Raw genomic sequence first — 22919 nt, 5'->3', positions numbered from 1 at the left:
CTATAATAATACCGGAACAGTCTTTCAAAGATTTGTTTCAAAGCACTACTTATGGTGCTTGGTTTCAGCGAGGTGATCACACACGTAGCCGGGAACCGCTTATGGTTCTTGCTAGCATTTGTTCTTGGACTTGTCATGCCCGCTGAAATACAAGACCCATGATGCTATTGGGTAGATAATATGCATGTCTACACTTATGACTTTTTGCATGAGGCTTATGGGTCCGGCATTTTCCGTGTAGAGGACCAAGGGACATATAACGTAGCCCTTGGTAGCTTGTCCCTTAATGTGATACGGTAATGTTCTTTATCATGCTAAACATATTAGGGGAGTGGCATTTTTCTTCCGCGGAATGATGCCACTTTGCGATGTTTTCCTTGCTTTAGGCTGAGGAACGCCGCTATATGACCTTCCTAAGACCTTAATGTCTAGTTTAGCACGAGCCCATAGCATGAGGCATAAGTATCTTCTTATGCCTATATTAGTTTCCCGTGATTATGCTATGTTTCTTTCCTTTTTTTGTGCCCGTTTCACGGATTGGGTTGGGGGTCGACATTTGTGAGACCCACCAATTATATTATCAGATCTTTCCAGGTAATGACTTGGCAAGGATGGAGGATACAACCTCATCGGGTTGCACCTTACACCCCATCCGACCAAGTGGGCTTTTAATAGGTTAGTAATCATAGATGATAAATGGCGTGAAGCATGGCAAATTATCATGGCATGGCAGACGAAGGAACCTCACTTCTTGATAGAAGAGGAGGATGACGAGTAATGCTTGGCTGGAGTGGAGGTAAGTTTTTAGTTTCAGGTTAGTGTCCGCTTATGTCCCAAGCAATTTAATTGTTAACCCCATAATGGGTGGAACTCTTATAGAGTTGCGTCAGTTTTACTTTTCTATATTAGTATGTTATAACCTTGTTTTGCAGATGTTCCAGAATTTCACGCGTTTCCATGGTATTTTTCTACCCTCTCTATTTAAATACTTTGAGGACAAAGCATGTTTCTTGTTTGGGGGCATAGAAACACGTGTAATTAAGGCATCTGTTAGGATATAGATATGTATAATATGCATTTGTTTTCAAGTTAAAAATTTCAAAAATATAAATAAATAAGTTTATGCTATACACTTAGGAATATTGGTATTGTTTTCTTTCTCTATGCTCTTAACAATCTAGAAGTCTCAACGTAGCTTTTTTTGCATCAGAATAATTGTTAGAAACTTAGGTTAATATGTAGGTAATAATAATCTTTGCATCTATCTATAAATATATTACATGAGTATCTATGATTGTTAGTAGTAAGTTTTCAAATCTAGGCTAGAGTACTTATTCTACAAATCCTCGTGAGAATATAGCCTAAAGCTTTATATGAAAAAAACATTTGAGAAATGACACAAGGGAGAAGTAAAAATCGGATAGAGAAATCACACGCCCACTTGCTTGATCACTATGCCATATCCTAAGCGAGAATTTAGGCCCCTCTTTGGATCGATATAGCCAAAAATTCAAACCTATGAATTATTTTCCGCTAGTAAGCCCCCGAGCCTTTCTTTAGCCTTCCATAAACCACAATTCCTTTACCCTGTTACAAAAACAAAACAAAATAAAAAATTCAACTTACCCAATCTAGAATAAGTCCTGAAAATAGAATGAGTGAAGAAAGAAGAAGAGAAAAACACGTGTAAACAAAAATTAGTTAGTTGCTTTTAAAAGAAAAGAAGTTTCCATCCAAAGAAAAGAAAAGAAAAAAAAAAAATAGAAATAAATAAAACTCCAAAAATAAAATAAGAGGGAGTCAAAAGCCAAAGAAAAGAAAAAGAAAAATATGGCTAATGATGGAAACAAAGTATAGAAGCAAAAAGAAAATAACAAGGTTTTTCTAAGTTATATAATATGAAGACTCTATTATCTCGGACTTGTCCTTTTGTATATCCATTTCCTTCCTTCTTAAACCATCTCCTAATCCCCGCAACACCTAATAAAGACCTCTAGCTCAATTAGGAATAGGTTAGTGTGATAGTAAGTGGCAGATGTGTTTGATCGACTCCGGCTTCCTTGTGTGTCATTGAGATTGTAAGGTAAAGTGTGCCCACCGCATTAATGGAGTAAAGCGAAAACTTGAGAGGAAAAATCAGAGTGATTTTTGTCTTGACTTTTATGTGAGGACCTACTTAAGGACGCTATTCCGAGTTTTCAGAAACGGACCTGCTAAGCATTTCATAGCATTACTCATTGTATATATGTTATTCGTAGATGATTGATTATTATGGATATATTAGCTTAGGTTTCGACATGACTATTCTGTATTCAATTGCTAGTGAGATGTATAGATAGTTGAGACATGAATGAGGAAACAATAGTTTTATTTCTTAGTCGTTGTAGTATAGATGAAGTTTGTGAGTACCTTCACTAGAAAACTCTCACGAGGCTATAACTCGTCCACTAGGGAATTCCTAGTGGTTTAAGGCCTTGTTGCATATGGTCAATGCAATCGCGACTTTCAAAAGAGTAGATAGAACTCCATTTTTGGTCACTTATTCTAATTTCTCATCTTTGCTTGAGGACAAGCAAAATGCTGTTTGGGGTGGTTTGATAAGAGCCCAAAACTGTAGTTTTAACCCCTTAACAATCATACTTTTAGACCAATTATGTGAGTATTAATTAAGAGTTAATACCGACACGTGTTTTTATGCATTTCGGGGCTTCAAAGTCTATTATGTGCAGAAATGTGCCACTTTAGCGAGATAAAGGAGCAAAGGTCGGTTGCTAAGGAGTTCTGTAAATAAAGGCCAAGATTCAAGGAGACAAAGCCTTTGTAAAGCCCGGTCAAAAGCTGAAAAGTCAACACGGGCAGAAAGAGTGCACAAGTCAACAGAACTTCCGAAGGCCGTATCTTTGGACTCAGATCTCGGAATTGGGAGTAGCTTATGTCAAAACGACCGGCTCGAAAAGAGCTTTCCAATGGTCCAAGCCTTGGCCCAATCAGAGGAGCAGAAGTGGACGAAACATCTGTCGAAGCCAACTGCAGCTGAAGAGCCCATTTTGGACTAAAGAAATTGGGTTTTGGGCCCGATTTTCCGGCCCAAAACATGGCTCCAAGCCCATGCACGATTTTTGGATCTGGAAGTATAAAAACAAAAGCTTGACTCTTTGTTAATGGCAATTAGGTTAGGTAGCAAAAGTAGTTAGGTTAGGAAGCTAATGTTAATGGAGTTTAGGGTTAGAATAATTTTTAGATCTAGAATTAAATCTCTATTTTAATTAGTTTTCATTTCCCTTGTTTTAATTTAAAGTATTAAAATATTGTTCTTGCTTCATTAGATAAATAAAGTAGTTTATTATTGATCAAATTCAATTTTGTCATTTATCTATTGCTTAGATCTAATTTCATTTCTTGGTTGTTAGTCATTTCGTAGTTATTGATGTTGGGTTGGATTATTGTTCATTAAATTCATAAATTAGGTTGTCTTCATTTTGATTCTTAGACTATTGTTAAATTTAGATTTATAAAGTTTTAATTTCAGTTTAATTTAATTATGTCTTATTGTTATTATTGTTCTTGTGTTGGGAATGGTAGTATAGAAATTTCACACCAAACACATCACTCTCACCATTGTTCCTTTTGGTTTGATTAGTTGAATTCTATTTAGTCTTGATAGATTGAGAGTGGAACGAATCCTGACTCTCTGATATTACTTCATTATTGAGAGTAGGAATATTGATATAAACACATATTTACGTAATTTGATTATTTGTGTTTACGCATAGATAGTTAGAATACGTAAAATTACTTTTATCAAGTCTTTAAGGTGGGTTCTCACAGGGGTGTGTTGCAATCACAACTCTCTAATAGATTCACTCAAGGTTCGTTCTCTCAAGTGCAACGGGCACTTATATTCCTCGCATACTGATAAGTGCTCAAAAGTAATGATTTATATCTCTAATTATGTGTATGTTAGTCTCTATTATATATTTAAATATTCTAATATGATGCAATTTGAGTTTTTGTAGGTCAAATAACCTAAATGTGAAATATAGAGGGGGAAAAGAACTCAAACAAGTCAAAAAAGAGTAACTGGGAATTATAGCTAAATGTCTAGGGCAAAAACATCATATTTGTCTCCATAAGTGCCAAGCTTAATGGGACTCTAAAAGACGATAACAATTTAGTTAGAAGAGTCTTAAATCTAATCTCAAAGCCTTAATTTTGACTTCATAGGAAGAAAAGATCAACATGGAAAATAATTCAAAGTTTCACAAGAATTAGAAAACTGAAAGCTGTCAAACGCTATAGCTTGGGAAATAGCCTACAGAGCAAAATGGGCCATGTCTTACTTTTGTGGAAATGAATCCAACTTTTCTAGGATTGCTTCTAGAAATATTCCAGAGAGTTTGACCCCAAATAAATATATGATTCGCATATCTATCTAGACAAACATGTAAGCCAATATATAAGGCACAAAAACCTCAGTTTACATCATCTAGGAAATTTAGTTTTTGCATCTTAGATCTAGAATTAAGAGAGAATAAAGTTCAGACCTTTTTCACCATTATCATCAATAAAGATTATTCTTTTTCATATTGTGTTCATAGCATAGTATGAGGAGCTAATCTCCCTTCTCTTGAGAGGGGAGATGAAACTTTTTTCTTATGTTTTAGTTTAGTTATTCTTCTATCATATTTTAGTTTAAAACCCCCATTGAGATTCTTCTTATTCATCAATTGATCTAGCGCTCTTTGTGGAGGTTAGGAGGTCTTAGGGTAATTCATGATTGTGTGGAGCCAAATACCACAAACCCTAGATTCTTTTCTTCTAGTTTTTAGTGTTCTAGTGTGATGATTTGATTCTTTATGACACCTTAATTAGTTGTATGGTTATGCCACATGTGGATTTTCTATGGCACATGTATATTGAATGCCACTTATAGCACAATTTGGTTAGATAGAGGATATCATTGGAGATTGAAGAAGTATTTGCTAGAAAGATAGAAAGCACGTTGAAAGCCACATATTATCATCATGGTTATGAACATAAGGTTTGTAGGTATGATGAGTTTCTATTGGTGATTTATATTAAGCATAATAGGTAGATCTATTAGACTAATTCTATAATTTTGGTGGATTCATCTCTACCAAGATATTCTCTCTCTCTTGATTCATATTCATATATTTAAATTAGTTTATTTTATGCATAATTTAAATCTCAAACAAAATCAACCATATATTCATTATTACTTAGCTGCATCTTTTACTTGCATCCATTAGAGTAATTTAGATTAGAAGTTTCTATTATCATAAAATAATTATTTAGAGTACAATTGATATCTTGCTAGCCACTATACTAATCAATATTTAATAGGCTGAGTAAGATTTGTAAAAGATATGTAACACAAACAACGACAATACAATTAATACATGTTTACGTGCAACTTCAATGGCGCCGCTGCCTGCTCTAAATTGATTAGGTAATAGAGTATTTAATTTAGATTAATTTAATTTAGGAATTCATATAGTATAAATTGCATATTTGGCATAATTATATTAATTTAGCATAATTCAATTAGATTTGCATAATAGAAAGTATTTTCATAAAGTTTAATGTTTGTTTGATAGAAAAGAATGGTACAGAAAACATATTTACAAATTTCAAAAAATTCTGAAATTTTATAGAGTTGATTTGTATAACATCAGTAATTTACTGGAATTGTTTCAAATTTTTTGTACTTATCTTACTTGGGTAACTAACATCATCTTTACAGTACCCCATTTTCAGTTTTTAGGACAAAAGCATCTGTAAAAACTGTCAAGCAGAGTTATTTTTACATTATCAAAATTTCTAAATTTTTTATAGGAGGAACCTCGACTCGTCAGGAGATTCCAGTAAATATTTGGTTATTGTTTGACCTGTTTTGACTACATAACTAGTTGCTTGTTTTCAGTGTATTGCTGAAGTTTTTCAGGACCAAGGTCTCTGGAAGAACAGTCGAGAAGAAGGATCTTTAAAAATTCAAATAATCCAAAAGTTTTACAGAATCATCCGTGACACGTCAGGAGACTCCAGTAAAAATTTCGTAATTTTTAGTGCTTTTTTACTTATTTAATCAATCTATTGTGTACAGTGTGTGCAGAAAACTGCTTCACTAGATTAAATAGTATAGAAGAGGGACTTTGCAAGCTCCGATTGCTCTAAAATTTTACAAGTTACTTTCTGGACATATCAGGTAGCTGCTATAACAGTTAGTACTTCTCTTCTACCGTGAATCTCCTGTTAGTGGTTTCATAATTAGCATTAATAGTTAGTCCCATATAGTTTAATATAATTTAGTGAATTAAGTACATAATAGATTAGTTTATATAGCTTAATATAATAGTCTAGTGCATGAAAACTTGGTTTCGTGATTCACCTCGCAAACGTTTAATTAGAAGAGCAAATTCCTGTAACAATCTTCCAATTCTGGATTTGGAGGAGATCACACCATCGAACTTAGGATCTGATTCTGAATCAGAGACACACACACCACTAGTAAACTTAGTTACACCATCTACACAAGTAGAGGATACACCAGAGAGAGTACCATTAGTTGACATGGCTGATCAAAGAACTCTTAGCACCTTGTTTCAACCTATCGCGGTTCAACCACTGAACTGCATAATGATGCCCGAGAATAACAATAACTATGAGATTAGTCTGCCATAACCTCTAGCTTATTAAAAAAAAAAAAAAAAAAAAACTATGAGATTAATCACACCATTCTTAATATGTTGTCAAGATATTATGGTAAAACAAATGAAGAACCGTTTAATCATCTAAGTAAATTCTTGAGCATATTAAGTACTTTTAAAGCACCTCATCTTTCCCCTAAAGAAACTAGATAAAGGTTGTTCCCCTTGACTTTTGAGGATGCCGCACTATATCGGTATAGATCCCTACCCTCTAATTCTATAACAACTTGGGAACAACTATCACAAAATTTTATGAAACAATATTATCCTTTACGTAAAACTGAAGCCATGCAATTGGCTATTTCAACCTTCAAAGGAAAACCTAATGAAGAGTTTCATACAACATGGGATGAATTTAATGATTTACTTGTCCGTTGTCCACATCATGGTTTTGACATACTTAATATAGTATGTTACTTTATAAAAGGTTTTTCACCTATGAACTGTCAGTTAATTAAATCAATGAATGGAGGAAGATTTACTAGTCTTACTCCTAATAAAGCCTACACTTTTTTACAAAACTTTTCTAAGAATTCTAAGGATTAGGCTAATGGTAGTGACCATGAGGACATGGCACGAGTAGATGGGGGAGATGAGTTTTAATAAACCAGGTATGTATGAGGTTAAAAACGAACTCAATGAGACACTTGAAGCTGCCATTGCTTGTTTATCCATAGGCATTCAAACCTTAAACAAAAAGTTTGATTCATTCACTTTAAACCCTCCCAAGAATAATCAACCTCAACAAGCAATTAGTGTCAATCAATTTTGTGAACGTTGTTTCGCCATAGACCATGATACACTAGTTTGTCCAATCTTTGTTGCCCATAACTTTAGTAACAACTATAACCAAGATCCACGAAATAATTATCAATGGAGACAGAATATGCCTCCACAACCAAACCAATATGGATTTCAGGGTTACCAAGTGAATAATAGGCAACAATATATGAATAGAGGTGCAATAGTACCTTCCCCACAGTATTACCCACAACAACAACAAAAACCAAACATGAACAGAGAATTAGCTATTGATCCTATGGCTAATTACCAAACCCAACCCAACACCACGGATGAAACCATGAAAGCTTTAGCCACCAAAACCGAGAATGAATTCAAAAGAATTGACAAAAAATTTGATGATATGGCTCAACAAGTAACACAACAAATTTCTCGGGTAACTCAACAAATAACTCAATAGATGAGCCAACAATTCAATCAGATACTTGCTAGTCTAGTAGATAGACCTAAGGGAACCTTGCCAGGTCAACTTGAACAAAACCCAAAAGGAAGAAATATTTATCAAGTTGAAACCACCCCTTCATCCTCACCCACAGAGGGAGTTAACTTGATATCTACCCTTAGGTTAGGAAATAAAGTAGATAACAAAGTTGACATACCTGATTCTGATGAAGTTGTTATAACAAAAGATAAGGAAAAGCCAGTTGAAACTGAGAAAACCAAATAGCAGATAACCGAAAAAATTCCACCCGCACCATTTCCCTCTAGGTTAAAAGATAACAAAAAGGAAGCACAATATAATGAGATCATGAATATTTTTAAAAATCTACATATCAATATTCCTTTTCTAAGTGCAATTAAACAAATACCTTCCTATGACAAATTTTTAAAAAACCTAGTAAATAAGAAAACAAATATCCCAAAAGACGCTTTCCTTGTACAAAGTTGTTCATCCTTTCTACAGAACCAAGTCGTAGTAAAATATAAGGACCCAGGTAGTCCTACAATTACATGTAGAATAGGAAAGGACTACACTGATAAAGCATTATTAGATTTAGGTGCTAGTGTGAATTTATTACCATACTCAGTTATAAACAACTAAGGTTAAAAGACTTGAAACCAACAAATGTTAGACTACAGTTAGCTGATAGATCTATTAAGATTCCATGAGGGGTAATAGAGGATATGATTATCAAGGTCTCTGATTTTTATTACCCTGTTGATTTTATAGTTCTTGACACTTTATCTACAAATGGAAACCAAATTCCTATCATCTTGGGTAAACCATTCTTAGTTACAGTAGAAGCTTAAATTAATTGTAGGAATGGGAACATGTCCATAACTTTCGGGAATATGAGAGTAGATGTAAACATCTTTACATTATTTAGAAACCCTGACGATGATACAGAAAAAATGGATGATCTATGTGCAATAGACACAATAGCTAATAAAAGTTTTAGGAACACTCGCTACAAAGATCCATTTTTATCATGTGTATCATAATTAGGTACAAATTATAACAAGGATAATCTTATACACCATATTAATACATTGCTAGATGCAACCCATCCACTAGACACTAGTAAACCTCATGCCAAAATAGAAGACATTCGAGCATCTTTATGTTATGCTAGATTTAATCGTAAATTTGTAAAAGATCTAATAAAGATGGCTTGCCCTCGACTAAAATGTATAGGTCACACATGGAAAAGAAGGAAGATAAAAAGAGTAAAAAATCAAATTAGAAACATGTTTTAAGTCTAGAGAATCTGACTATAAAAGACCCACAAATTTAGAAAATTAATTACCTAAGTTAGTTATGGGGGTAACCTTAAGTTTCCCCCCTTTGTGTCGGCTGGCGACATTAAACGTATCGCTTATGGGAGGCAACCCAAGTAGTTTAAGTAGATAATTTAATCAGTAACTCATGAAAAAGAAATCGAACTGATAAAATGTGTACCTGCAACTATTATGTAGACATAAATCTGCCCAGTGTCAGGACGCTATATATAGCTTTACGATTATGACTAATAATAGAGACGTGGAACACTTCTAAAAGTTTTCCTATATAAACCTAAATCTTGTAGAGTCTTCTGAGTTCATGACTTCAACATTTTCTACATCAATGTATTCTCTATCCCATCACCACAACAGGTTTGGGAAAGAACTTGAAGTATCAAGAGTGTGGAGAATTAATCTGTTTTTAGTCGTTATGGTATACTATTAGAAATAGGGTAGTAGTATAGTTAAGTTTATTTCTTATTATCATGAGATTAATTATTTTTAATTATTTAAAATATCAATAGTTTATAAATGGAGTGATTATTTTTATTAAGATTAAGAATGAGTATTAAATTAATTAAATTGATATGAGCGTAGAACTGTTATTCGATGCATATGTGTTGTGTGAATTAGTGGCTAGGTGAATTGCTTATATAAGGTAGAATTCCTTTTGTTTCGGACCCCTATCCTAATCGAAGTATAAATACAATCAATTTGGGCCTAAAAACTAAAAAAGCCCAATTAACTAGGGTATTACTATAGAAAACAAAGAAGGCCCAATACTATTTCTTTCACTCATCGCCTCCATCTTCTACCTCCAGCTGCACTAAACACCACCACTCAACTACCTCACCGTCATCACCATTCAACTTCAACCAAAACCGGAAGCTACAGTTTCATCTCATAGTCTACCCATGATGTGGAGCACTTGCAAATCAGCAAGGCTTAGCACCGGTCAGTTCACACTATTTTGAAATTATGAATTGTGGAACTCTAGATGTCCAAACAATAGTTTGGGAATTCCCCTCTCCCGATTAGCTCCTCCAAGTTTCTCCAGATCCAGTTCTAAGCGATTCCTCAATTTGTGGATAATTCTCTTTTTAATTTATATTCCCTTGATGACGTGGTGAATTCGATTTCACCTTCGATAAGGAAAAGAAACCATAAATGAGAAAGAGAATCGTGTTGTCGAAGTTTTGATTGAATTCCGGTTTCTATTTTATTTTCTATTGTCAGGAGGGGAATAGGAGAACATAAGGTTGTCAGGTGGTTTCGGTTGTAAGGAATGGTAAATTATTGGTATTTGGTTTAAGCTTGAGAGAGATTGGAGAGAAAGAAGGTCTCAAACTAGACGACTTATTAGCCAACAATTGTTCTCTTTACTGATCAAATGGCTTAAGTGTTCACCGTCCCTCTATTGTGGTTCTTTTCTTTGTATTCGGTTTCAATTCAGTTTTTTCCTGTTTAATGTTGTATGGAGGGAGACAGTAGGAAATGAAGTATTGGTATTTGGTTAGGCAGAGCGAAACAGGAGAGAAATAAGGTTATAAACATAACAACCTTCCGATTACCACTAGCTCTTGATTGATCAGGCGCTTAAGTCTTAAGTTCTGTATTTCAACATGTGGTCCACGTAGCAACTAAACAAGAGAATCATGCAGAACTCTGTTATGGTGAGTTGTTTAATAACAATGCCATGAACGGATTTTTTAAACAAGAATGCAAAAATCGTGGTTGGGACTTTCTCTTTTATTCTAAGGGAGACAAATGTCATGAAGAAATTGTTTGACCTTTTTATGATTGTAGAATCAATTATGAGAACAAAGGCGAGTGGCCTGGGAAAATGGAGTTGAATTGGGATAATGAATCTGAGCTTATTATCATAACTGATTTTCTAGTAGATAAATTTGGACTCTCGCAGTTCCGCATTTTCTTAATAAATATTTTTGATCACTCATGTACTTGATTGTCTAATATGGCTTTATTTATTTTACGACCAAGATAAATCTTGTATTCCGTGCAACAATGAAACTATTGATTTAAACTATTATTATTATTATTATTATTATTATTATTATTATTATTATTATTATTACTATTATTATTATTATTATTATTATTATTTGTTGTTTAATTATTATTTTTATTTTTCAGTTGTGTCATTTGTACATATTACTCATTATTCCATTCTAGCACTTTTTCTCCGCCTTTTTGGAGACGTGTACCTCTATGAAATTAGCACATGACAAATATTTAGTTGTTGTAGTAATTATTGATCCTTACGAATCATCAATCTTATTTGTTTTGTTAAGGATATAAATTCTACAGATTTTAGCTGATGTAATTTTGCACGCATTTAAGGTAATATCCCTCATTCTCTAATCATTTAAACTATGGTAAGCTTTTAGTTATTTTATTTAGTTATTGAGGACAATGCCTAATTTAGTTAGTGGGGTGAGATTTAAAATTTTGCAATATTTTACAATAGTTGGTAAGTTTATATGTAAATTATGGTGATTCTAGGTGAAAACTATATTTTTATCGTTTAATTAGCTAATGAAATTAGAAATTATAAGTCATAGTCAAAATTAGTAAGACTTTTAGACTAACTTTCTATTACTAGAAATAGATCTCACTAATAAAAGTCTTAGTCTAGAGTAAGTTCATATAATACACCACTAGAGGAATTTCAAATGGAATAGCAACTTAAACTTCTACCAAACTAGATGATTAGTACAGAGACTTGACCTATGAGACTTGAGCCTTTCAATTTTAATTTCTTAGAGAGTCTTTTCGTAAATCTAAGTCCAAATTGACTCAACCCTTTTTCTGTGCTTAAATTCGTTGTGTAGTCTCTTTTATTCTTGATTTGGCCAATCACAAGGTGGCATCAACTAGGGAGATAGCCATTAGGTCTTGTAGTCTATTCAAAACGGAATATCATAATGATAAGTCAAGTAGTGAACCAATCAGCCTTTATCCCACCTAGTAGGATTATAATGTTAACCCCTTTCGAGCCTATATATAAAGCCTTTTATTCTTAAACCAATCATCTTAAACCCAACTCCAAAAATGGAGTATATCCCATATTATTAGCCTTACCCATATTTCTGAGGATTTATAAAGAACTAAGGAGAAAGCTAGAACGAAAAAGATTCTGAAGGAAATTTTACCAAGGAAAATAAAGAAAGCATCCCTTTTGCTCAAAGTGATCCAATTGAAAAGAATAAATATATTGAAACAAAAAATAGAGAAAAGAAGAAGAAGAAAAAATAAAAATATTTTAGCAGAAGTAGTGAGAAGTTTAAAGTGTTATGGTTTACAAAGTGAAGAAATTTCCAAGAAAGTCAAGTGCAAAATGTCTTTAGTATATTCTCTGAAATTTTTTAATCCTTTTTACCCTTTTCTTGTTAACCTGTCCTAAGCCCCGTCTTAATACTCAGACTTATCACTAAAGTATGATATGAAGTGTAGAATAGGTGAGAGGATGCTAAAGTGAAGGACCCGACACTTCAAATGTGATTGACATTCTTTTCATGAGACTTTATTTATATATTTGTAAATTTCTGTCTTTCTGACTAAATATGTGGGATGTTCTACTTTTTACTCATTTCCCTACATATGGAGGTAAAATAGAAAACTTATCTAAGAGAGATTTTCTTGTGAGTGTATGAAATGGTGAAATTTGAAGTCAAAATACTAATCCAAAGATGAGGTAGAAATTATGTTGCTTGGAAAAGATAAATGAATCAAAATGGTTAAAAATGAATAAGCTCTAGTTAGTATGATTAGTCAGTTTTTTTCTATCTTTATGTTTAGAACCTTAGCCTAATGTTTCTGATCATGGGTGTGATAAGTAGTAACCTTTTGATTTAGACATTTTACCATAATTCATATGTAAAATTGATTTTGTGGGTATATCAACTGAAAACCCTCATGAGGCTATAACTCTTCCTTTAAGGGTAACTTAAAGGTTTAAAGCCTTGTTGCATATGGTAAATGCAACCGCGATACCTGCGAAAGTGAGTTAGTTTATTATTTAATTAGTATTGTTAGTTTTGAACACTTCTCTAGTATAACACATATTTGCTAAGAGACTAGCAAAATGCTAGTTGGGGGCTATGATAAGTGCTCCATTTTATATTTAAATATTCTAATATGATGCAATTTGAGTTTTTACAGGTCAAATAACCTAAATATGAAATATGGAGGGAAAATAAGTCAAAAAAAAGTCACTGGGAATTACAGCTAAAGGTCTAGGGAAAAAACATCATATTTGTCTCCATAAGTACCAAGCCTAATGAGACTCTAAATGACAATAATAATTGAGTTAGAAGAGTCTTAAATCTGATCTCAAAGCTTTAATTTCGACTTCATAGGAAGAAAAGATCAACATGGAAAAGAATTCAGAGTTTCACAAGAATTAGGAAACTGAAAGTTGTCAAACGCTACAGCTTGGGAAATAGCCTGCTGGGAAAAGTGGGCTATGTCTCACTTTTGCACAAACAAATCAAACTTTTCCAGGATTGCTTCTAGAAAGATTCTAGAAAGTTTGACACCACATTATGATTCGCATATCTATCTAGACGAACATGTAAGCCAATATATAAGGCACAAAAACCTCAGTTTCACTACAACAAATGGCACTTTCAGCGACGAAACTTTTAGCGATGATAGAAAAGCGTAGGCAATAATTACTATCAGCGACACTTTTTATCGTCGGTAATAATTTTCTGTCTTAAGGTGAACTAATGACTTTGGCCACAATTTTATCGTCGTAAATAGTACCGTAAGACATATGAAAATTGCAGCTAACTTTTCAGTGACAATAAGAGTGTAGTTAAATACTTTGTATTTATCATAGCATTTTCGACGCTTGTAGGGATTGTAGCTAATTGGGTATCTTTAGTGACACTTGTTTCGTCAAAAATATTTTTCCCACTTTTCCAGCACCAATGGTTTCGGTATTCCCGCTTATTGTTTTAACTTTTGAGTCAAAAATTCAAAACAGCACTCCGTAAAATCAATAAAGAGAAAATAAAAATAAAAATTCAAACAATATAAAAAATTAGAAAAAAAAAGGAAAAAAAAGAAACCCTACGTCGTCTGCCTCAAAGTCTCTGAATATCCCTCCAGCTCTTACCCCCTCTCTCCCACCTCAAAGGTAACCTTTTCAATTCCATTTAATTTATCCTTGTAGTTTGCTTCAATTTTTTTTTTTTTGTCAAATTGCAAGAGATCCACTCGCCTCTAAATAGGATTGGAACAAAATGAGAGCAGAAGAGGTTTTTTCGATTTGTTCTCCCTTCGTGATTCGTTCAGCCAAAGCTTGGTAAGCTCCATCATTAAACTTGTTTGTAGATAGTTCAGATTGGAAAGTTGTGATTTTTTTTGTTCAATTCCAGTTCCTTCACTGCCCAGCGGAAAAAATATAATTGTATGATATGATTTGAATCTGGGTTGCGATTGAAGTAGTAGAAAGGCCTTAATTTTGTGTGGGTTATAATTGCTTTTTAAAAGGAATCCAGTGGTTTTATTCTTAGCAATTTAATAGCATAGTAGTGGTGTCCTAGTACATATAGATACTACTTGGCAATATGTTTGTTTGCTTGTGAATTACCTACTACTCCGCCTTTTAATTTTTCTTGTGCGTGATGTTTGGAACAGCTTGGATTCTAGAATTTAAATTCCATGCTAGGCTTTGGAGTATTGGGACATAGTTGGTTTTTCATTCAATTTGTAAGTTGAGGTAGAAGATTTCTCTCTAATTAGTCAAAATCTTGTGTGAATTTTTTAGTTTGGTTTTCTACTTAATTGCATGCCTTTATTACGTGGTGTGTATCACAACTCCCTATGGTGTTGTTTGGTTTGTTTTCAGATTGTATGTTGACGAGGGCAGAGGATGAAATGCCCAAAAAACAAGAATCAATGAGCACCAGCATTAAACGTACTCTTGTCGAAGTTTCAGGGTTTGTAGTCCTTGATTGTAGTATGAATTCATAGTACATTCAGTTTGTTGCTCACTATGTCATTTAAAATGGGTTTGTGAATTAGCTACTTACACGATTCTAGTCAATCTGGGATCGTATTGAAAGGTTTCGAAGGTTTCCTTTCTGCATCCAAAAGCACAACTAAGTATGTCAATAACAGTTCGTTCGACTATGGCACCAAAAATACTTGCCTCTTTTACAAGTTGCTCAGTTAGAGCTGAGAGCTGGGCGACTTGTCTTTGAGCTTCCACAAAAGACTCATCTCCCCTAAACTAGCTTTGGACGATGATATTTTCAGCTTTGGAATCAGTGCCTAAACCGGCTTGTTTCCAAAGTTCCCCAACCATGTTGCCAATGCTATGGAGTGCACTAGTTGCAGTTTCAGCTTCCAGTTACAGACTCAAGTGCCAAATCTCCTACACTCTTACTTCCGACCTTTTCCTGAGCAAGTGCATATATTTTGTTGAGACCATTAGGGTCGTCCAGTGTCTCTTGCTTCATCTTCACGAGTTGCATCTCGTTTTCATCCAGTTTACTAACAACTGTTTTCATTTCCTCATGTATTACCGTAAGGGCCCTCTGCACTGCCAGGACTTCCATCTCTTTTAGTCTTAAACTGTCCCTAGCCATCTGTAGCTCTGTTCCCAACTGTTTTTTCTGCAACTCAAACATAGCTGTTGGCTTCTTGTGTTCTTGCTGCAGTAGCTCGTGCTCCATCTTGGGCAATTGGATTTCTTCTCGCAAAAAACTCAAGGCATTATCCTCTTCGTCCTTCAGAGAATTAACCAGCTGGTTAGTGAGCTTTGTGAGCCTTTCCACTACCGTTGCAGCTTCGGAGAACTTCAGCTTTGTATCATCCAGCTCATGTTGTATCCTATGAACATGTTTGTCTTTTTCCCTGTAGCAGTTTAGATTTTTAGTAAGCTGCTCTTCTCTGGCTGCTTAACCTGTTCCTCGGTACCTGCAGTTTAGCCACTTAAGTCGATAATTTTTTACGTGCATCAAAGAGATCGAGAATCCTTTTCTTCAATAGAAGCTTAATGGATGGTAGTTCAGAATGCAGATCTTTGGATTTGAAGCCTTGCCTCTACTAGTTCGACTCTTTAACACGGAGGAGATTTTTTGAGCTTTCTTAAATTCATAAGTTCTCTTATCTAACTCATTCTGAAACAAGGTTAGTTCTCGAGTTGTCTGTTTTAGAGAAGACTTTTCTTTGTTCTTATAATTGTAAGAGGATTAGTTGTGTTCTTATATATATATATGGATGAATGAATGAAATTGGAATGTCAATAACAACATGGTTTCCTTACATTGCATACTCTTAGTTTGACATGTGGCCTTCAAACATGGCATCTAAATCTCTGTCACATGATTTTGTACATATTCACATAGAAGGGGTGATACGGTAGGTCAGGTCAAATATGTAATAGTATGGTCACGTACAAGTGTTTAAGGGCATGGGTTCACCTGGGTTTTACACTTCCACGTAGTAACTAGGTACTGGTCAGGGAGAATCAAAGGACTAAAAGAAACCTTGTGGTACAAGGTTTAAAAATAAAGGTAAGGTTTAAAAGGAGTGCTAAATCTCGTGGTACAAGGTTTAGAAATTGGTTCACTAGTTTTTGTCTTTGGTGATTTCTCTTTCCTTCCAATAGCTTGCTATCCATGCAACCATGCTACCAACAACCAATTTCTTCTAGGCTAAATGGATAGGATCAGCAATTTTCTCGTAGGAATGTCAATAAATTGAATTTTTTTCATGCAAAGTTACTACTTATAATTGTTTCTCTTTAGTACTAACATGGGGAACTGGCTTAACAATGGCAACATTTTTCTCTACTGTTAGCATGTTTTTTGTGGGCTTGTAGCAATCTTGGATATAGTAACATTTAACATTTTTCTCTAGGTAACACGCTTGTTTTGGATTTTCTTTCCACTTACTTTTATGATTTTTCTCATATTTGGTTAAGCTTCTTGGCGTGGTGATCTGAACTATATCTTGAATTTGAGTTTAATTATTTTTTTTCTACTTAATGCGGTGGCAGGCTTGCCCTAAAGGCTTTATAAGGGAGCAAAACAAGGAGATACTGACCTATAGGTATGTTGATTCACACAAAACACTTGAGTATGTATTGTTTTCAAAACTTCCATTAAATGAAGGAGATAAAGAGTTTAGAGTGTGTAATGTGATTAAACTAAGAGTGACTAGTGTGGGTCTTCTATTAATTTTGTTGCTATTTGTTTGTATTACAATTTGTCATAATGTCTAAATTCTTTGAGGATTAATTGACTTTGTCATGCCCTGTCCATTTGACACTTTCTAGTGAAGACGGTAGTGCTCATGGTATACTGATTGGATGTTCTGGTTGTGGTCCGATTTTCTAAAGTTGAATTACTTTGTTCAGTAGAATTAGTTCCTTGGTGATATTATTGTGCAGGCTTGATTGAAATGAATTCCTTGCCTTTTATATCCATATTATTCGTTGTTGCACATACATGATCAACTCTCCATGTATGCACTATATAATTTGTGCATGATGGACTTACAAGCTCTTAGTTTGTATTATTCTTTACTGGTTCTTAATATCTGGTTGTTATTTTTTGACGTCTTTAGCACCAAACTATATTCAAGTCTGTGAAGGAATTTTTATTTTTTTTATTTTTTTGTTTTTTCACAGATGGGCTTGTAAAAATGCTAAAGGTTGGTTCTATTACAAGAGATCGGCAATTGTTCAGTCTAGCCAGTAACATGACGTTCTACCGTTTTATAGACAGGGTTTAGACTTAACAAAATTACTTGTAGAGGATGGTAGACTATTTTTCTATATTTTGACCATGTCAAAACTTACGTACAAAAGGATGTAAATTTTCCTTTTTATATTTAATGAATATTTTTTTCTTGTTTGATATTTGATGTTTTTTTTGTGTGTTTTGATTGAATGTTAGCAAAAAATAAAAATGATACATGGAAGTGACAAAATGTTTGTACAAATGGATGGTTCACATTTGGTGACGATATTAGGTCTGAAAAAAATAAAAAATTCAAATAATTTAGACTTTTATCGATGAATTATTTTTATTTTTAGTGATATTAAAAATATTGCTAATAACACCAATTTCAAATTATTTTTATCTTTAGTGACACTAAAATTGTTGCTAATAACACCAATTTTTTAAAAAAAATTGGGACATGTAGCGATGATTATAACGTCGCTAATAACGCTAAATTTTTTAAATTTTTCTGGCCTTTAGTGATGATATAAACGTTGCTAATAAGGTCTTGATGGTGACAATTTTGAAGACGTCGCCAAAAAAAACATCTTTTGCAACGTTATTGTATAGAGAATTAGAAAAATATTTAGCGACGCAATTGAAGCAATGGCGACAATTATTATCGTCGGTGAAGGTATCATATTTGGCGACAGTGAAAAATCGTCGCTTTGTATCTTTGCCGACTATAGCTTTAGCGACGATCAGGTGACGCTCCAAAAAATGTCGCAAAATCTAATTAGTGACGTTTTGGCAATATTCAGCGACGTTATTTTTTGTCGCCAAAAACCCTATTTCTTGTAGTAATTTACATCATCTAGGAAATTTAGTTTTTGCATCTTAGATCTAGAATTAAGAGAGAAGAAAGTTCAAACCTTTTTCACTATTATCATCAATAAAGACTATTCCTTTTCATATTGTGTTCGTAGCATAGTATGAGGAGCTAATCTCCCTTCTCTTGGGAGGGGAGAGGAAGCTTTTTTCTTATGTTTTAGTTTAATTCTTCTTCTATCATGTTTTAGTTTAAATCACCCATTAAGTTTCTTCTTATTCATCCATTGATCTATTAGTCCTTGTGGAGGTTAGGAAGCCTTAGGGTAATTCATGATTATGTAGAGCCAAATACCACAAACCCTAGATTCTTTTCTTCTAGTTTTTAGTGTTATAGGGTGATGATTGGATTCTTTATGGCACCTCAATTAGTTGTATGGTTAATGCCACATATGGATTTTCTATATCACCTAGAGTTGTATATTGAATTCCACTTAAAACACAATTTGGTTAGATAGAAGATATCATTGGAATTAGAAGAAGTATTTGATGGAAAGATAGAAAGCACGTTGAAAGCCACATATTATCATCATTGTTATGAACATAAGGTTTGTAGGTATGGTGAGTTTCTATTGGTGATTTATATTAAGCATGATAGGTAGATCTATTAGACTAATTCTATGATTTTGGTAGATTAATCTCTCCCAAGATATTCTCTCTCTCTTGATTCATATTCATATATTTAAATTATTTTATTTTATGCATAGTTTAAATCTCAAACCAAATCAACCATATATTTATTATTACTTAGCTACATCTTTTACTTGCATCCATTAGAGTAATTTAGATTAGAAGTTTCTATTATCATCAAATATTTATTTAGAGTAGGATTGATACCTTGCTAGCCACTATACGAATCAATATTTAATAGGCTAAGTAAGATTTGTAAAAGATACGTAACACAAACAACAACAATATAATTAATATGTGTTTATGTGCATTTTCACATACTCAAATGACTTCCAAAGAAACCGAGGTCGATTGATCATGCTTGCCACTTACTATGACACCATCATATTCCTAATTGAGCTAGAGGTCTTTTATTAAGAGTTGCAGGGCTATGGTGATGGTTTAGAAAGAAAAAAGAAGGGAAAACAAAATCTGATAAGTTGAGAAACTATGTCTTCAAGATACTTGTAACTAGAGAAGAACCTCATTTTGTTCTTTGCTTCCGAATTGTGATACATTCTTTTAGCCATTTGGCTTTGTGACTCCATATGATTTTAAATTTTTGGGAGTTCTAACTTTGCTTTTGTTTCTTTTTGTTTTTGTTTCTGATATCGTCTTCTTTTGATTTTGAACTTTTGGGATATTCGATTTTTGACTCCTTTGATTTTTTTGGAGTTCTGGTTTTTGGATGGGTCTTTCTTTTCTTTTCTTTCTTTTTCTTTTCTTTTCAAAGCAAATAATTGTTCTGTTTTTGTACAAGGTCTTCTCTTCTCTTTTTTTATATCCATCCAATTCTTAACTTGTCAACTGGGTAAGCTTTTTATTATGTGTTGTAACTGGTTAGGGCTTTTTGGTGAAGAATAAAAGGCTTTTAGAAAAGGGTGAAGGCTCAATAGGGGTAACTAGAGGAAAACTATCTTTTTGGGTTTTTAACATTTATTTGGCTATATTGATCCAAAAATGGCCTAAATTCTCTCTTAGGATATGGCATGGTGATCAAGCAAGTGTACGTGTGGTCTTTCTATCCGGACATCCTTTGTGTCATCACTCAATAATAATTCAGATGAGGCTTTTGGCTAGATTCTCACAGGATATGGAACTTAATTGTTCTAACCTTGGTCTCAGAAATGCATTGTTATATACACACAAATACTTATGCATGTCATTTATGAAAAGATGCAGAAACTATTGTACGTATATTAGGCTAAGTACGAAGAATGAATCCTTACTCTATTGCTATAATAAAACTTCTAAACTTTTTATTCATCATATAAAAAAGAAACAAGACTTTTTTTTTTTTTTTTTAATAATCTAGAGGTTATGGCTAACCTCAACCTGTATTAGGAGAAAAACAGGGATACATAGTGCCTATTCTATCTTCCTCTATGATATGGTGTAACTTCTCATCTAGAGGAAGTGAAAATAAAACAACACCTTCTTCTGGCGATCTATACATTTTTGAAAGGTAGTCAGCTGCCCGATTTCCTTCACGAAAGATATGACTAAAAGAGCATTTAACAAATGTGTGAGTAAGACTTCTAATACAAGCAGCCATATTAGCACAATACCATGGGTAGCGCTCACTCCTGTTCAAAATGTTTATGGCTCCCAGAGAGTCTGAATTGACTTCCAGATTTTCTATACCCATCTCTTGGGCCTGCTTAAGCCCAACTGCAATGGCTTGAATTTCCTGATGTATGACTGAATTCCTTGATGAGCAACTTGCATAAGCGCGAACAACATTTCCCAAGCCATCTCGTATAGTCCCTCCATACCCACTTCCATCTTGCTGGACCGAACCATCAGTATTGAGCATGTAAGCTCCCTGTTCAACTAACTTCCACCGACACCAAAGAACTTCCTGAGGTTTGAAGTTCATTTGCAGTCCCAACCTATCAGCAAGAGCTCGAAGAGAGTAAGAGTTTTTGGCCTCTAATAGGTTTTTCTGAATGTACAGCTTCATTGTGGCCATTATCCTTGAGGTTAGCTGTTGGGTCGTCAACAAGATGTTCTTCTTCTTCCGTCTGTTCCTTTCACACCAGATTTCGTGGACAGTAGCTCCAATAAAAGCTTTAAAGATATCGACACAGGTGGTGTTATGCCGACATAACCTGAAAATACTATACCATTCAGAAGAGGAGTCTTTGACAAGCTCCCCTAGTCCAAGGTTGTTTTTCACAGAAGCCCAGACCTGTTTAAAGTAGTGACAGTCAAAGAATAAATGCTTTGAGTGCTCCGAAGATATACCACAGAGACTGCATTCAGAGAATTGCAAGGTCTTCTTCTGTATCAAGCGATCTTGAGTGGGAAGACAATTTGAGAGCAATTGCCACAAAGTAAATGCGAATTTTGGGATAGAGAGCTTCCCCCAGACCACCCTGTACCATTTTACCTTTGGTCTCTCTTTCCGCAGAACTGCATACGCTGATTTTATAGAGAATTCTCCGGTGCTATTCGGTGACCAAATAACATCGTCTTTGTCTAGATAACAATTCACTTCTGTACCCAAGATGAGATTTTTCAAGGTACTGTCAGAGATAGATGTCACCAGAGAGGACCAGTCACCTTGATACAGAATATCACTCACCTTTGCATCCTTTGGTAGCGCAAATGAGTTTCTCGCAACTGTTGATTCCCAAAGCGGTTTACTAGAGCACCATGGGTCATGCCAGAAGAGGGTGTTAGTCCCATCTACTATAACATATCTAACATATTTCCTAGCAATGTTCCGATGCTTCAGTATCCCCCTCCATACCCAAAAGCAGCTTGCCAGTGGTTTCATTGTCCAAAAGTAGGATTGCTTTATCTGTTGGCTCCATGTCCAGTTAGACCACAGAGATCCATCCTTCTCAGCTAATCTGAAAATCAGGCCGCAGTAAGCCACCTTGTTCCAAGTTCTGGCATCAATCATACCCAGTCCACCTTGCTCCTTAATATACCTCAGTACTTCATGGCTGGCATGATGCATCTTCCTTGTCATATTGGGACCAGACCATAAAAAACGGTTACAAATCTTAGACACATTGTCCAGAACTTTCTTTGGTAAAACAAAGGTTTTTGACCAGTAGATTTGAAAGGATGAGAGAACTGACTGGATAAGTTCAAGTCTACCGGCCCTTAACAAGGATATATTCTTCCAATTAGAGATACGTGAAGTCAATCTCTCCACTAAAGGTAGACAATCTCGTATACCTAGCCTTAATGAAGTAAGAGGTAGACCAAGATATATAAGAGGTGGAGATATAAGGGGAATACCCAAAGCATTATCCAAGTCCAATCCAGCTTCATGAGACATACAACCAACCAACAGAGATGATTTATCTGAGTTGATATTCAAACCTGTGAAGAGCGAAAACTGTAGGAGAATTTCCTTTATTGCAAGAATAGAAGCCATATCTCCTTTGCAAAA

General features: G+C 34.3%; 2 long non-coding RNA genes across 2 annotated transcripts; both read left to right on the top strand.

Moving 5' to 3' along the window:
- The first annotated feature begins 14278 nt into the window (after positions 1-14278).
- LOC147515618 (uncharacterized) lies at positions 14279-16133 on the top strand. The gene is made up of 4 exons (XR_015213477.1): positions 14279-14583; positions 14919-15000; positions 15130-15220; positions 15944-16133. It is a non-coding gene; the product is annotated as an uncharacterized LOC147515618 (long non-coding RNA).
- A 1149-nt stretch (positions 16134-17282) lies between these two features.
- On the top strand, positions 17283-18148 carry LOC147515617 (uncharacterized). The gene is made up of 2 exons (XR_015213476.1): positions 17283-17339; positions 17920-18148. It is a non-coding gene; the product is annotated as an uncharacterized LOC147515617 (long non-coding RNA).
- The last annotated feature ends 4771 nt before the right edge of the window (positions 18149-22919 follow it).

Source organism: Coptis chinensis, chromosome 2 (genome assembly GCF_015680905.1).
Source record: "Coptis chinensis isolate HL-2020 chromosome 2, ASM1568090v1, whole genome shotgun sequence".
NCBI lineage: Eukaryota > Viridiplantae > Streptophyta > Magnoliopsida > Ranunculales > Ranunculaceae > Coptis > Coptis chinensis.
The sequence above is the reverse complement of the archived record's forward strand: the minus strand, read 5'-3'. Positions and strand labels throughout refer to the sequence as shown.